Genomic DNA, 17,262 nt, shown 5'->3' with positions numbered 1-17,262 from the left:
CCTTCCTCAGCCCCTGGATGGACAGCTGACTGAAGGACAAATCCCTGAGTTCAAGGAGGCTTTCTCCCTATTTGACAAACTTGGAACTGTTGTGAGGTCACCGGATCAGAGCCCAATAAGAGCCAAATTTCTGCATCTGATTGATGAGGGAGATGCTGACAATCATGGCATCACTGACTTCCTGCAATTTTTGACTACGACAGCTAGAAAAATAAAAGAGACACTGAAGAAGAAATTCACAAGGCATGCAGAGTCTCTGACAAGGACAGTGACATCAGTGCGGCAGAGCGATGTGAGGTCATGACCAACTTAGGAGAAAAGCTAACAGATTTAGAAGATGAAATGATCAGAGAAGCCATGGACAAGGCAGCTATGAAGAATTCCTACTGACGATGACTGCCAATTGAAAACCTTTTTTCAACTCCTTTTCCCCCTCTAGAAGAATCAAACTGAATCTTGAGGGAAAAAAAAAAAAAGTTCATGTAGTCATTCTGTTTCTGTATAGCAAAACTGAATATTAAAAGTGCCTTGTGTGCACACCCACAAAAACTGCACATATTGGTTGGTGGTTCCTGTGCCCTAAAGATCAAGCTACACATGTTTTACAATATAAACCCTTGTCCTACCTTAATGATAAGGAAGCGCTTAGCAGACTCGCAGTTCCATTTGCTCGTGATTAATACACTGTTTGGGCTGGCTAGTTTTTCATGCATGCATCTTGACAATGGTGCACAGTCAAGTTTTTGTATTAAAACCAAAAAAAAAAGATGAAAAAACAAATTTAAAACTTATTTAAATGGGTTCTAATTCAATTCGTTAGTAGGAGCTGTCATAGCTGGTTTACTGGAAACAAACATTTAAAATTGGTTTATTGCACGATGCTGTGCAGAAACATGGGTGAAGAATAAACTGTCTAGACATCGCCCCACCGAGCAGGACGGCCCTCTCCCACTTCCAGGTGTCCCCACCCTGGGTGACGACGACACTCATCCTGGTGGCCTGCTGTGTGTGTGGGTTCAGCATTGTCTGTGTTGTGCTGGAGTGAAATGAGTGTCGGGCCATTCACACTAATTTTTTAAAAAGAAACTTCTACCAAAAGGATATCCTCGGACGCTCTGTTCTTAAAACCTTCTGAATCATGACTTTGAGGCAGCAAAGTATAAGCATCAACACTGCTGGACAAGAAATTACAGTTTACAACCATTTCAAGTTTTAAATGCAAGTCTTCCCCCCCACCAAAAAAAAACAACAACAAAAAAAGCACATTTCGCTTAAAAAAATAAAAATAATAAAACAAAATGATGGGAAACATATCAAAAGGCTAACAGCCAAACTTGAAGGGGCTCTTTTGGCCAAATAGGGGACAGTCTGGACAAACAAAATAGCCAATAATATTAATATACCCCACAGAATATAGTAAGAATCCATGAGTCGATACTGATATAAATAAATAATTGAATAAGAAGGGAAGAAGAAGAAGCTCTTCCTTATGATGGAATTCCAATTAATATATGTATCAATAATGATGGAAAAAGAATGCCACCATTTTTAAGGACTATAATAATCATTGTTTTAGGCAAGAATTATCAATGAATGATAAAATTAATGGCTAAGGTATTATGATAAGCCAGCTATTTACATAGTTGCAAAGTAGCTCCCCCAGAAAATACTAATTAATAAAAGAGGAAAAATATTTACTTCAAAGTGGGGAAATCTAGCAGATACTACCTTAGCCGAATGATCACAGTTGAGATCACCAGTGACATGACAAATCATGTATCTCTTGGTAGGATGCTGAGAAGGACACAACATAACTTCCATAGTATTTTTACCAAAAATGCACAATGCAAATTTATTCATGAAGAAACATCAGACAAACCCAAATGAGGTACATTCTGTAAGCATAACTGGCTAGTACTTTTTTGAAGTGTTAAGGTTACGAAAGACAAAGAAAGACAAGGAACTGTTCTAGTTTAAAGGGATGAATTGGGCAAAGGGGCTAAGAGGGAAATGAGAGGTGCTCACCCTCGAGATCAGGTTAGCATAGGGCTGGCACCGAAGGAAACCAAAGAGACATGACATCTAAATGCAGCATGTCATCCTGGTTTAGATCCTGGGCATGAATGCGGAAACTGGGAAAATTCAAGTAAGTTCTGAAGATGATATAATAGAATTGCATCCATGCTAATTTCCTGATTTGGGTCATTGTGCTGTGGTTACAGAAGATTAACATTTGAGGACTCTGAATACACAGGAATTTTTGTTTTGTACTATTTGTACAGCATCATTAAGTTTAAAATTAATTTAAAATAAAAAGTTTAAAAGTTTTTAATTAAGAAATATTAAAGACAAACAACAGTAAGGGAACAGGCTGCTGGTGGAGAGGCTCGCATAATGTCACAAGTAGGAGAACTTGAGAAGTTAGGAAATGAGAATGCACAGTGAGAGCACAGGCTCTGGAACTATCCACACGTGGACTCAGTTCTGACCTTGTTACTTATTATGTGATGCCCTAATCGTCCTAAGCCTCAGTTTACCAATATGTAAAATAGATTGTCACAATAATACCTACTTTTTATGATTATGATTAGTTACATTCCTATCCTTACTGTGATGATCTATATTCGATAAACAGTATTAGTAGAGAACTCAATACAAACTCAACTTAACAGAATTCTCCGTGGTTGTTATTGAGACTATTATGATTAGCCCCATCAACAACTAGGCTATTCCTTGTGAATGGTTATATCCTGTGCACTAATGAGCCCCCTCAAGAACAGAGAGGTACCCCCAGACTATGTTTCTAAAGTGTTGGTGCATCTCACTGTAAGTAGATCTAACACATGACATTTTAAACAGATACATAATAAGTGATTATTTTTTATTAAAACATGATTCATGGGCTTTTGCGGGGAGAAGAGTTTGGCTTATTTTAATTTTTGCAAAAACAGTTCTATGATATAAAGCAAATATTTGTGCATTGCCTTAAGTAGACTGAGTAGGGGCCACTGCTGGGTGGCTTAGGAGTGGGGAGATTCTGGCTCACCAATAAGCCTTAGAGCTTGACGCTTTCTAAGGTGTAAAGAGAAGCCAAACTCCCTGGTTTGTCTTTTCTAAGCAGATTCTGAACTACTTAAATGTGATGACATAGATCAAATATTTGAGGTTAAGGATTGCTTCTAGGTTCATGCTTTCTCCTTGAGTCCATTTTTGAGATAACTCCAGCATAAATACTGGAGAAGCATGGAATAAGGTTGAAAATGGCTAAGCATATTCTATTCAGTGCTATTTCAGTGCTAAGTCAAACACTGAAATGTCTGGTGTTTCTAGTAATACATTTATTTTATGAAATGATATAAGACCAAGAGACTTCTGTGGCAACTGCTCCATATGTAAATAAAGGGTGCAAATCATCACAAAATATGCCAATCTGTCTTGTTCCAAATATTTCCAATAATCCTTTAAGTCTAGGAACAAAAGTTAAATTTCTGAATAAACTCTCTTATCTTTAAAATCTGCTCCAAAGGTTTGGAAACCCTAGCTTTTGAATACTAACCAAAAAGAGTTTCCACCCAGTCATTGGAAACTTTGCTCAAATTCATGCTAACTTTAACCAAGCAGAGGTGTTATTTTGTAATTGTTCACTGACTCTTTGTTGATTCCTAAGCACTGTGGCCTGAGCACATGGGATATTCTAAAGCATCCTCCTTCTGAGTCTCACCCAACATTACTCCCCTTCACTCAGCAGTGATTTCTACCTCATGTTGCTAAGACTTAGTATATATAGAACAAGTGTCATCTAAAGCATTATGCTGGTATCTCCATCCCCACCTAGTCCCCACCCTGTCCTTCCGCCTTTGGACAAGCAGCGACTCCTTCTTCTTCTTCTTCTTCTTTTTTTAAAATTTTATTGTTTTATTTGATAGGGAGAGAGACAAAGAGAGAGAGGGAACACAAGCAGGGGGAATGGTAGAGGGAGAAGCAGGCTCCCCGCAGAGCATGGAGCCCAATGCGGGACTCAATCCCAGGACCCTGGAATCATGACTTGAGCCAAAGGCAGACACTTACCAACTGAGCCACCCGGGCACTTCAATCACTCTCTCCTTTTTCAAGACACTTCCCTTCACCTGTGTTCTCAATCTCATACCCAAAGCTTCTTCCAATGTACCATTTAGTTTTCTGGTTTTCTTTTAAAAATACATAGGCTTCTCCTATGCTTTCCAGGGAATGTTTTCTGTACAATTAGCTCTACACTTGTTTTTTTTTTAAAGATTTTATTTATTTATTGGACAGATAGATCACAAGTAGGCAGGGGGTAGGGGAAGCAGGCTCCCTGCTGAGCTGAGAGCCCGATGTGGGGCTCCATCCCCGGGTCCTGGGATCATGACCTGAGCCGAAGGCAGAAGTTTAACCCACTGAGTCACCCAGGCACCCCATAGCTCTACACTGTTTCTCTGCCTGAACCGTTGGTTTATTGTTTAAACCTGCTATCCATCCTTACTTCACTACAGAAAAATCCAAGGACCTTTTATTGACATCTGTTTTCTCCGTCTCCACCAGTTCTGCCTTTGGTGAACACATCAGGCTCAGTCCTAACCCTAAACATTTGTTCCTCTTGTGGCCCTGGCTGAAATCTCTCCTCTTCATTTATCTCACGCCTACCCATCCTTAAAGATCCAGCTGAGTCCCTTTGCATCTGTGAAGTCTCACCAGAACCTCTCTTCTCTGAACTCTTGTAATACCGGGTATAGGATTCACTGCATCTCAGAGGGGCCCCCGAATTGTGCTTGCAGACCTACATGGTCCATTCCTCACGACGTCTTGCCTAGCTGCTCTTTCTTGGCCAAACTGTGTGAGCATGTATGCTTCATCATGCCAACTGGACTCTGTCTCCAAGGAATGTGACCCTTGTATGGAGTGATGGAAGGAGAAAATGGATGGAGCTCAACCGGCCAGGCTGCAGAGACCTGGTGAGCCTTCGTCAACCGCCTAGATTCTCAGAGGTACACTATTGGGCTGGATTTGGCTCTTCACATGTCCTTCCTTTCTGTGAGCCACACATTTCCCCCCCTTAAGTTGGCCAGAGTAAATATTCCTTCCTACATCCAAATAAACTTAACTAGGACTCTTCTATTGCCTTTTATTACTGTTTAATTTGAGGAGAAAGAAGCTAATGAAGTCTTATGAACCAATGAGATAAAAAATTTCTTAAGGGCAGAAATTCTGTCTTATGACTCTATATTCCTTACATAAATTTTTAACAATTCAACTGCATGACAATAACATATGAAAATCCTCATCTACACACAAAGAGACAAGAACAGCCACCTAAGATCATCTTCAGATTTTCTGCTGCAGTTGGTGATCATTCATTCATTCCATAAACACATTCCAAGTACCAACTATTGAATACGCACTAAATTGGGCACAGGAGTTGTGTGCAAAATGAAAAAAAAGGGAGCAACTCGGTGGTCAGCCGTTAAGCATCTGCCTTTGGCTCTGGACATGATCCCTCTCTTGCTGTCTCTCTCTCTCTCTGTCAAATACATAAATAAAATCTTAAAAAAAAAAAAAAAGATGAAAAAACAAAAGACAAGTCCCCTTCCCTGGCTCCTGTATCTGGAGTTCCACTTTCCAGTTTAACTTGTGTCTTACACAACGATAGTACCTAGTATTAATTTGTACTTTTACTTCCGAAGCATTTTCAAATATAACGCATTATTTGTTATTCCAATTGGATACGTAGGAAAGCTGCTGTTAGGTCATGTGGCCAAGATCAAAACCAGAGCTACAATGGGAAGACAGGTCCCTTGACTTATAATAATGTTCCTTCCCTCTCTACTGGAATGAGAAACACATCCTTCAGGACACAATTAAATACTGGTATTATATTTTATTTAATTCCCACATTACATTCAACTCATAGGTTATTCTTTTGTTGTACCAGATAAAGGCAGTTTCTGAGTTTTTGCTAGAGGAAAACAATAGAAGGGACATGTGTTTAGCAAATATTTATGTAATGGACACTAGTGCAATGCATTGAGCTACCTTGCGTTAATAATGCCAGTCAAGGGGCACCTGGGCAGCTCAGTCGGTTCAACTCCTGCCTTCAGCTCAGGTGATGATTCCAGGTCCTACACCGGGCTCACTGCTCAACAGAGTCTGCTTCTCCCTCTCCCTCTGCCCCTCCCAGCCCCACTTGTGCTCTCTCTCTCTCTCTCTCTCGTGGCTTTCTAAAATAAAAAAAAATAATAATAATAATAACGCCAGTCAAGACACACACAGTCCCTGCCCTCATTATTTATGGTCTTGTGGGAGAACAGGTAAGGGCCATATGTGAAGCGGGTGCTAGGGTGAGAAGATGCAGCACGTACCCAAGTTCCCCAAATTTTTATGTTCACAAAGAATCTGAATTGAATTTCTGTCTTTCTCCATCATTTGTATCTTGATTGAAACTGATCAGCCTTGGTTTTTCCCTCCTTTCAGAGCCAATGTCCCTTCATCTTTATAGCATCACCTCTCTAAATTTCCCCCTTTCTTCATTATAGTCCCCTTCCAAATTCTGAATTTCTAAGGAGATCCCCAACACCTTTCTGACCCATGGGGCATTCACAAAAACCCTGAAGGACCCTCAGTGGTCCTCAGAGGTCCATAAAAAAGTTCCTTTCAACTTTTTGAAAGCAGAAAGTTGTGTCTGTTTTATAGTCAGTGCTCCAGGACAGGACCAGGAGGTCGAGAGCCAATGGGTACACCACGGAATTTCTTTAGGAATGCATTTTTGGCAAGCACCAAGTATGAATGTGTCCTTCTGATGTTTTGCTCCCAGGGTCAACAGAAGTATAAAAAAACTTTTCAACTTTCTTCAAAACCCGGTGCTATGAAATTGGCTTAAGAAAAGGAATAACAGGGGTGCCTGAGTGGCTCCGTCATTAAGTGTCTGCCTTCAACTCAGGTCATGATCCCAGAGTCCTGGGATAAAGCACCACATCAGGCTCCCTAATCAGCAGGAAGCCTGCTTCTCCCTCTACCACCGCCCCCTCCCCCTGGCTTGTGTTTCCTCTCTTGCTGTCTCTCTGTCTGTCAAATAAATAAATAAAATCTCTTTTTAAAAAGTCTTCAAAGTTCAAAAAAAAATAAAATAAAATAAAAAATAAAGGGAATAACAATAGTAGCAGCAAGTTACGAGGCAAAACCAGGCCAGGAAGCATTTGTTGAAAGGGCACTTGATACAAAAGACTAGATTTTTCTATCCGCTCAGAGTCCACATTTGTCAACTGCCAAAATGTACAACTTTCTGGCCAGTCTTCAAGACGCTACTGTCACCTGGAATTTTTGAAAAAGGAATCTGTATCGAGTATCATCCTCACGTATAGTTACTGCTAATATAGGCAGATTGGGGGTACCACTAGGATGGTTTGCTGAGGAGGAGTAAGAGCATTAAGAGATTTTACACCCAATACAATTCTGAACTCTGGCAGGTAAGAGAGATCTGAAAGACTACAAAATGTAAAATGAGGCCAAGCACAGATTTAAAAGTCTGTATATTTCTTTGATCATAATACCTAGCACTTGTTCGGAGAAATCTGCTACCATTAATGACTCCTCACAGCATTCTCATTCTATAATATCAAGAGCGGCATTTTGTCTTCATTGGTGAAGATGCATAAAAAGGGAGCAAAAAGATTGTTCATATCTGGAAAGGAATTGGAGGCAGAACTGGTTTCTAAATCTTGCATTTATCGTACATTATTAAGAATTCCAGCTCTGAGAAAAGATAAACCCGGGGTCAAATTTAAGCTCTGCTATTTAATATCTAGGCAAGCCACTTACTTCCATGTCTCAAGTTCTTTGCCTGTTAACAAAAAAAAAAAAAAAAAAAAAGGAATATGTGATCGATTACAAAAATGGGCCCAGTTGTTCTGCATTGCCTATCCTCATGCCTTTTGCCATACTTTTTCCTCAATGCTCTCCCAAGGGATGGAGTGCGTAATTCCCCATCCTTATATTTAGCTACATGACTTGCTTTAACCAAGAGATATTAACAGAGACACTGCAAGCAGAAAGTTGAAATGCACTTATGCAATCAGGCTTGCTCGGAGTTTGCAATCAGAGCTTGCAGCTCTTTAATCACCAACAGAACATGCCCAGCCCAGCCTGGTGGAGGATAAGAGACAAATAAATGGAGGAGCTGGGTTGCCCATTCATCTGAACCAGGGCCAGGCTAGATCAGTCCTCAGTGAGCCAAACCCCATGTGTTGTAAGTCAGCGCAGCCAAGATGGGCAGATCCGTTTAGCCAATCACTCTAGATGTAAAAACAATAAAGAGTTATTTTTGTATGCCACTGAGGTTTTGTGGGTTCTTGTTATGCAGCGTTGCTGTGATAGTAGGTAAGTGATACATGATGGTAAAACCTATCACATACGTATTAATGTGAGAATACATGTAAATCAGTTAGCACAATACCTAATGGTAATAATAACAGTAATAGTGAAAACGTGTGCTGTTGTTTTGAGGAAACAATTACAGATTATGCAAAGGTATTGGTATTTCATCCATGCTTCCTTAACAGGACCCGTCTTACTGGAATTTTTTTTTTACAGAATCATGCAATTTTATTTCCAGCTTTTGAAAAGAACCAAGCTGATGATCCAATTGTATTTTTTTAATTTTATAAGTACCTTAGGATCTGTTCTCACAAGTAAAATAGTTCTTTCCCTTCTAGAAGATTTGCTTTATTAAATTTTTTAAAAATACAAGATATACACACACAGTAGAAAAAGACATTCAAATTCATTATCTACTGAAAGAAGCCAAAAACTAGCCTCATGAATAAACCCAAGTTATGGTGTTTTGTTTCAGGGGAGGGCTGGGCAGGAAACAAAATTCAGCACCCTTTTTGTTCTTTTCCTATTTGGGTAATCTTCTTGAAATAGTTTACTATGATGGTTAAGAAATGTGAGCTTCCAGAGTTTAAATTCTGGTTCTGTCTCTGACTAGGTCTGTGATCTTGAGCAAATTAAACCCTATAAACCTCTCTTAACTCACTCCTTAAGTGGGAAAAAGAGTAAGAACCTCCTAGGTATGCTTCTAGGATCATGTAATAGGTGCAAAGCCTTAATAGCTGAGCCTGGCAGCAATAGGAAGGCTAGGAATATTAGCTACTACTACTTCTTCTAATGAAGGAGCATCCGTCAGCTTCACTTCTAACCAGGCTACATTGCGGAGAACACTATCTTAGTAAGGTGAGCTTATAGGCCTCGATTCAAAACAGACCTTTGGTGTGGAACTACCCATAGCCACCCTAAACATAAATCAAAAACTCAATCTTAGACGTTACATTCCAATGCAAGGAAAAGCCACTCGTGAGAGAGAAGACACAGGGTTTGGACAAATGCCAAGAGCAATATTTCCCAGCTGCTTCCAAGCCATCTTTCCCAGCCTCAAATGAGAGTTCAAAGTGTCTTCTAACTTCGCAGTGTAGTTCTGTCCATTGACATGGACACAAATCAATGCTCTTCCCCTAACTAAGCAAGAGCATGAAGAGAGAAGTGTCTTACCTTCCCTTAGACACGAATATCCTCCCCTTGTTGTATATTTATCTTATTAAGCCAGTGAAATTAGTCAGAGCCTCTCCATGCCAAGTGATGCTTTCCCCCTCAGAAAGGGAGGACAGGAGAGAACATTCTTCTCCATGGAGCCATTTTCTCCATATCCTCTCTTCCTTTCTCTTTTTCCACATTTTCTTGGTATTAAAGAGACGGCCACTTCATCCCCTTGGCGCTTTTATGAGTGCCTCTCTGTTGTGGCCTCCAGAAGCCACTGAAACAGGTCATGACATTCCTTACCTTACGCCCCAATGCCACAGGCAACCCCACTTCTCTTTCTCATCTTGGATCCTGCTCAGCTCCGCTAGCCAACCAGGCAGGGTGAACAATGAGCACCAGATGAAAATGTGGCCCAAATAATGTACCCGTCCTATAAAACCCATGAAATTTACTGGGCCACTTTATAAAAGTTAACAATACAAACTTTCTCCCATTATCAATTCAATCTGTTGCTCCCACAAAGAAATTTCAGTCCAAAATGCTGCCCTACCCTATTTCCTTTTACTGACTCAGTTCCAGACAGAAGAGGTGGTATTTGGGCCTTCGGATGGAATCTGGGATCCTTCGTCAGCAGCTGCACCCTGGGCTGTCTGCCAATATAATCGGAGTGGAGCCTTAGCACCTCCAAAGTCTGATTATTTCAACCCTCAGACTCTCATTTCCCTCTTTTCTAAAATACCTACAGGTCAACAGAACACATGAGAATATCACAGCACCAGCCTTAATCCCATAGAATTCAGAAGCACAAACAAATTCCCAGTAATAATCTAAACATCAGTTTCCAACTGAGGGCAGTTCCCAAGCAGAGGATTGCATTTCCCAGAGTCTAACACGTTACACTCCAGATACTTGTTGCTAGTGCCAACTACAGACCATTGTAAAGATCTGGTGTTATCCAGGTCCACAAAGGAAAAAAAAAAAAAAAAAAAAGTTCCAGAAAAAGACCTCTGTCTTCCTTTTGATTTCAGGATGCCAGTGAATTCGGATGCCAGTGGTTCGAATTCAGGTCTTGGGAAGTCAAGTTCCCAGGGAGAGAGCAAACCTGTAGTGAGACGTGAACTGTGCCACTGCGTGCTCATTGCCATGATTTGCCGGCACAACTGAGCTTATATACACAAATGGCAACTTAAAAAGATGAAGGATGTTCAATTGCACTCCTTGCCCTCCGCTGTTGCCAAGAGTAATCAGCAATGAAAAGATAAAGCCATCAGTATTTGAATTTAAATGTTAAAATAATAATAAATCTTATGGTCTCCCTAAGGTTAGTTTATAATAAAAATAACTTCTTGATCCTGGAAAACTTATCTGGTTTCTTTCTTCCTTTCATTCTCCACCTAATGACTGAAGTTACTATTTCCATGGTGGTCTCCAAACCACACTTGGTTTCTATGTAGATTGGCATGTCACCTCCAACAATTTCACCAGCTGCCTTTTCCTCTCCAGGGGATATGATTAAAATATTAATCCAGTTTCTGGACTAATCTAGCAAGAAAGTTATATAAATCGATTTCCACACAGCATCTGAGTTGCTCTGAAATAGGCAACGTGTCCTCTCTTTTGTTACCCCTCCACAAGAAAGGTAGTTTCTAGGAAGGCAGATATATATATATATATTTTTTTTTTCTTTTTTTTACCTCCCTGACCTTCTATGGCTTCCTGATTTCTCAAACCTGAAGATGGGAAATCTCAAGCCTGAGTCCAAAATGTAGGTTTCCAAATGAGAAGAGATGAGCTAGAGGAAGACATGGGAATCGTCTCTGCCGTGCTCCCTTGGCTGCCCCACTGTCTGGCACTGACGGTCTTAGCAAAAATGCTTATAGACCGGGTCTGTTCAGTCCAGGAAGACTGGGCAGTGTCCTCTTGGGAGTGCTAATTCACCCATTCGTCCTGACTCCTGGAAACCATCCAGAGCTGCAAATCCATCCATCACTCGGCAAGCATTTACTAAAACCGCCTCTGGGCCTAGCACTGGGCTAAATCCTTGCTTTGGAGGAGCTTACGATCTAATTACTATAATTAGAGACCAATTGAGATTAAACTATGTGACACTAAGTAGGAGTTTTGAAGAAAACGATCATTGTGGGCTAGAGTCATTGGAAAAGATTTCATGGAGAACGCAGGACTTTGAAGGGAAGAGCAAAATCATGCTAGAGGCTTATGAAGTTGATAATAAAAGAACACAGTGTGTGGTGTTGCGGGTTTACCTGAGGAGGACATCTACGGGAGCAGGCAGCCCAAGGCGCTCCCCTTGGCATCCTGCCAGCACAGCCTCTGCCTGAGAAGATGGGATTTCTCTCAGGTCCAGAAGAAATTTAATCTTTCTTGAAATTGTTTAGCATTTGAAGCAGGATGGTGACATTGCCCCTATGAGAATCAAGCTGACATCCTTAATTTATTTAGTCCTCCAATACAGAAATGTCACTAAAAGAAATGACTTTCTATCAATGCTAGCACAGGCGAGATTAAAAGCTGGAAGCACTTTCCTGTGAAGTTAGAATCACTGGTGGAGCAACAGGGCTTCCTCTGAGGGACACTGACAGCCGAGGAGGATCACTGGTAAGACCTTCTAGGATTAGGACGACAATAGGCAAGCAGTAGAATTCTGGGCCATTGATTTGGAAATGGCCTATTGTAGGTTTCAGTCTGAGTAGTGAATAAAAATGGTTACTACTTTGTTGTATTTTCCCTTAATTATTAACTTGGCATGCATTTGCGTATTTTAATTAAACTCAGGGCATTACAGAACCAACGTGTGTCTGGAGGAACGGTCCGGTTTATCCAGCTCTCGAGATCGACGCCAGAACAGACGGGCCAGGGCGCAAACATTTTTCAACATGGCAAACCTGACTTTCCAAAGAAAACACTGTCAAGGCCCATTTTCTCCCTCATGTTTAGCTAAATTGTTGATTGAATCAACTAGGGTAGTGGGGTAACTGTGAAATCGCAACTGTAATTATTATGTAAAACAGAGACGCACCTTTATTTCAGTTTCTCATTTTCGGGAAGTTTTTTTTTTTTTTAATTTATTTATTTTCAGAAAAACAGTATTCATTATTTTTTTCGGGAAGTTTTATTTTTTGCGTTTTGGGTGGTTTTGTTTTGTTTTGTTTTTTAATGGAGGAGGAACAATCTCCTATCGTTCCAAGGGCCGTTTGCAGATCCAGGTTTCCACAAAGCAGGCAGACCAGTGAAACCTGTGTGTCCGAATTATTTGTCAACACTTCGACCTAGGAACCGACAGCAGAGTAGGCTGTGGTAGAAGAGAGAGCTGGGCTTTCTGTGGGCCCTGGAAGGACAGTCAAAAGCAGTGCCATGTTCCCTGGGCTGTGACGAACCCCGTCTACCGCGCTCCCTGTAGAGACCCTCTGGGAAGCCTGGACTCCACCACTCACTCTCCCAGTTCTCAGGTGCCCATGATCCTATCAGAAGATCGCAGTCATACGAGTGGGCTGCTGGCTCAGAGCCGCTTCTCAGCCACCACCATCCGGGGACGGACCACAAGCCTAGGATGCTTCGAGAACAGCAACTCCGGCGCTTTGCAGCCCACGTACATGATGCGTGGTGTGCCTGTGTGGACTCACACCCAGGAGCATTCCCAGGATCCTGCACAACTCCCTGAATGCTGGCTCTAACCGCACCCCTTGTCCGGAACAGGAAAGCATGGCAGAACAGTGGATGAGAGGGAGTCATGGGGAAAGGCTCGAATCTGCTCTAAGGTATGCTTTGAATAAGAATAAATAATTCATAGATGTCAGCCTGTTATTAAGAAAAAAATGAATTGAATTTTCACAGGGTTGCGACATCATGTTGACAACTGCTGCCTTTGACACTAAACTGCCTGGGACACCCAGTATCGGTGTCACATAAGACAACTGCAACTGGTCAGTCTCAAGGGAGGACTACCCTGACGGGTGGCCACCAAGTAGGGCAGCTGCCATGACACTGTCCTTTCTCCACAGGGAAGGGACCAACATCCACGACTGTATGGGATGATAAAGACCTCCCACTCTGGGCCAGCCTGTCTGAATTTAAGTCCTGACTTCATATTTTCTCCTCTTTGTTGGATGGTTCACAAATACTGCAATTCTCCTCCTTCTGACATAGATGGTAGATTACGTCTCCTGTCAGCTTGACGTTAGACAAGGCTACGTGACTTATGTGAGCAGAAATAACCTGTCACTTCCAGGCAAAAGCCAGTAAGCACTCCTTACTCGAAAGGGGGCCCTGCTCCCTACAGGAATGCCCCGGAGGCTCGCTCGAGATGCAGAAGGGCAGGCCCATCCCTGGCCTCCAGAACCAACGTGCATTGAATGAGCCCCTTGGGCAATTCAGATGCACATTCGAGTGGGTGAAGCCCACCCTATTCTGAGACACAGAGCTGTATTCACCATCTTCTCTTATCCCTGCCACAGTGACTGATGGCGATCCAGACTGTGGAGTTTAACCTGAACCCCTGGCCTAACCTGAGATGGACAAGAAGTGAAGCATGAAGGAATTAAGACTTTGTTTGAAGGCAGGAAAACCTGAAGGTTACTACCTTGGCATAACCCAGTCAATTCGGCTGACACCGTCTCTTAGTACTCTGCGACCTGCAAGGTACTTCATCTCTCTGGGCCTCAGTTTCCCTGAAGTAAAGGGGAGATGGGAACAGTATGAGGATTAACAAGGTAACATATGAATAGAACCTGGCAAGTTTGACGTGAATACTAGCATGTAATATCGACACACTCCATTCCCCCCACGGCTCAAATCTTGCTGGGTGATGTGTGGTTCCAGTCTTCTTACCACAGTGACTGTGATGTCAGAACCTTCGTCTCTGGCAAGGCCCCACCCCAAAACACACATACTCCAGGAATGAGTGGGAAATCACACATCAGAAAGAAGGGGAAAATCACACCTTTAAAAAAAAGAAAAAAAGATTTTATTTATTTATTTGACAGAGAGAGAGATCACAAGTAGGCAGAGAAGCAGGCTCCCCGCTGAGCAGAGAGCCGGATGCTGGGCTCGATCCCAGGACCCCAGGAGCATGATCTGAGCTGAAGACAGAGGCTTAGCCCACTGAGCCACCCAGGTGCCAAAAAAATTACCCTTTCTCAGAAAAAGGGAGAACTTATGGTAACACAGCCCAAACATCCCATCCCTTTGTCTTCACATGACAGTCATCTACTCTAGCCCCCACTACCCTGCTGGCTCACCTACCTTCCAAACCCCACCGTCTCTCCGAGCACAGCAGGTGTCCTTGTCCATAAGTCTCCTTCCAATCCTGCTTTACTATACAACTTAGAGTTTGATTTTTTTTTGTTTTTTGCTTTGTTTTCGCAACTTAAAAATTAAGACAATAGTATTTTTCTGTTAGACATAAGGCTTTGTCCTGAACTCAATGCTGGGTAAAATAAACAAATTTCCTAATAAATGTTTTTTTTTTTTTGTCTTTTCTCCAAACTCAGCATATGTAATTCTAGTACCAAAGAGTTACCAAACCTGTTACAGAGAGAACTGGGGGAGGCACAGTGGTGGCGATGGTATGGAAGCAGTTTCTATTTGAGTCCTGGTTTTTAAAAGGATCCAACAGATTTCTGCCATTAGGGTAACTTTTTACAGATGATAAATACTTGATAATATGTTTAATGTGAAAATCATAAATAAAATATTGTTTATTCTTAACAAAAGAAATGGATAAATGATCTTTTCCCCTGGCCTCTTAAAGTGGATGTAAGGAAACCAAATATTCTAAGCCAGAATAAATATTTTAAGAGCTTGGATTTCTCTTTCATATTTATAAACCAACTTAAAAAAAAAAATCATGGTACTAAAGCAATTTACCATGCTGCCCAGTGAGCCACACTTTTCAGTTCCAACATCCTAGAACTTCAACAAGCACCTTAGAGATCGAACCTCCACATTTTCTATTCTTTAGACCAGAGGGCACAAACAGTGTCCTAAAGAGCTGGACACGAAATATTTCGGGCTTTGAGAGGCACTAGCCTGTCACCCCTATTTCACCCACTGTAGTAGCGAAGGGGCAACTCCAGACGACACGAAAATGGGCGCGCTACCCTTTAATAAAGCAATCTGCGGACAATGAAATTTGAATTCCATACAATGTTCACAGGTCACTCAAGTCTTCTGATTTTTTTTTTTTTTTCAACCATTTCAAAATATAAAACCATCTTTAACCAAAAGAGGCAGCAGGCTGGGTCTGGCCCACGGGCCATATTTTGCTGACTTCTGTTCTAGACTCACAAGATTCATGCTTCTTCAACCACACGACACAACAAGTCTCCCTAATAGTCACAGACACATGGTGTTTAGCTCAATATTCACTTAAAAACTGGGTGTGAAATAATCCCATGAGCCTCTTTTTTATTAGCTCAACTTGAAAAAACATAAGGTCCTAAAGATGTCAAACTTTCACCAGAACTTATGCCAGGCTTACCCATAAAACTAACGTCACCCATCACCCTTTTCTTCACCACACACAATTAACAATTTACAGAGTAAGAAAATAGTTGGCAGTTGTCTTCATAGATGAAGTCAGTGTAGTCTCATTCCTTTGCCAAAAGGCAGAGAAACCAGTTCTTGATGCCTCTTCTCCCCAAGGCTATTCAAGGCCAGTTGAAGAATGACTAGGAAGGACAAGCTTTGGCTTCAACGTGGATTTTTAACCAGGAACTTCACTACTTTAAAAATTTTTAACGATTTTTTTTAAAGAGCCTCGGTTTTTGCTATTTTTACTGACACTCATTTTAAAAGCAGCAGTGTTTAAAACATTTTAAGTCTAGATGTCTCTATGGAAACCCAAGAGAACTCCGCTTTTATGGCCAATGACTACCTACCTAGATTATACATCCTACTGGATCACTGTGGGCCATCTGTGATACCAGAAACATCTCAGACCTATGTTTCTAAAACTCTCTCATCAGATGTACTTAAATTGATGTAAGTATTAGTTTTGCTGAGGAGAAGAAGAACTTAGAGACTTCCTTTTCATTTTTATGAAGACAGCCCTATTTGAAATATTCTTATTACAAAAAGAATTTGTAAATTTCAGCAGACATAATAAAAGAGGAAGAATAACCTAACAGTTGCTCTGAAATTCGTATCTTTGATTTTTCCTCCTCCTTTCCACTAATGTCAAATACATTTTCCTTTAAAAATTTAAGTTTTTCTCCCCAGATTGCTTATTCATTGCAAAGGGGGGGGGGGACAATAATTATATTGTATAGAAGTAAGGTGATCAAAATTAACTGGGTGACCAAAATTAACATCACCAGTTAGGAACTGATGCCCTTTGGGTGCCTTCAGATGTGATATTCTGAGAACATAACATCTCCTAAAATGTATAACCTGAATCTAATCACAAGAACACACCATTACTGAAAAAAGAGAAAAGTTGGGTGCCTGGATGGCTCAGACGGTTAAGCGTGGGACTCATGATTTCAGCTCAGGTCATGATCCCAGGGTCCTGGGATCGAGCCCTGCATCGGGCTCCCTGCTCAGTGGAAAGTCTGCTTCTCCCTCTGCCCCTCCCCCTGCCTATGCTCTCTCTCTCAAATAAAGAAATAAAATCTTTTTTTAAAAAATAAAAGAAAAATTAAGAGCTCTTTTCTACATTGGCATTCTTGGCTATCTATTTTGCCTCTGTAATATTCCAAA

General features: G+C 41.3%; 1 protein-coding gene across 1 annotated transcript in view; it reads left to right on the top strand.

The window, feature by feature from the left end:
- Positions 1–17,262, top strand: part of AIG1 (androgen induced 1) — a 481,448-nt gene that overhangs the window by 329,044 nt on the left and 135,142 nt on the right. The gene's annotated exons all lie outside the window — the stretch shown is intronic.

The sequence above is a fragment of the Mustela nivalis genome (assembly GCF_964662115.1).
Source record: "Mustela nivalis genome assembly, chromosome: 5".
Classification (NCBI taxonomy): domain Eukaryota; kingdom Metazoa; phylum Chordata; class Mammalia; order Carnivora; family Mustelidae; genus Mustela; species Mustela nivalis.
Note: the sequence above shows the minus strand (reverse complement) of the source record. Positions and strands in the feature narration are given on the sequence as shown.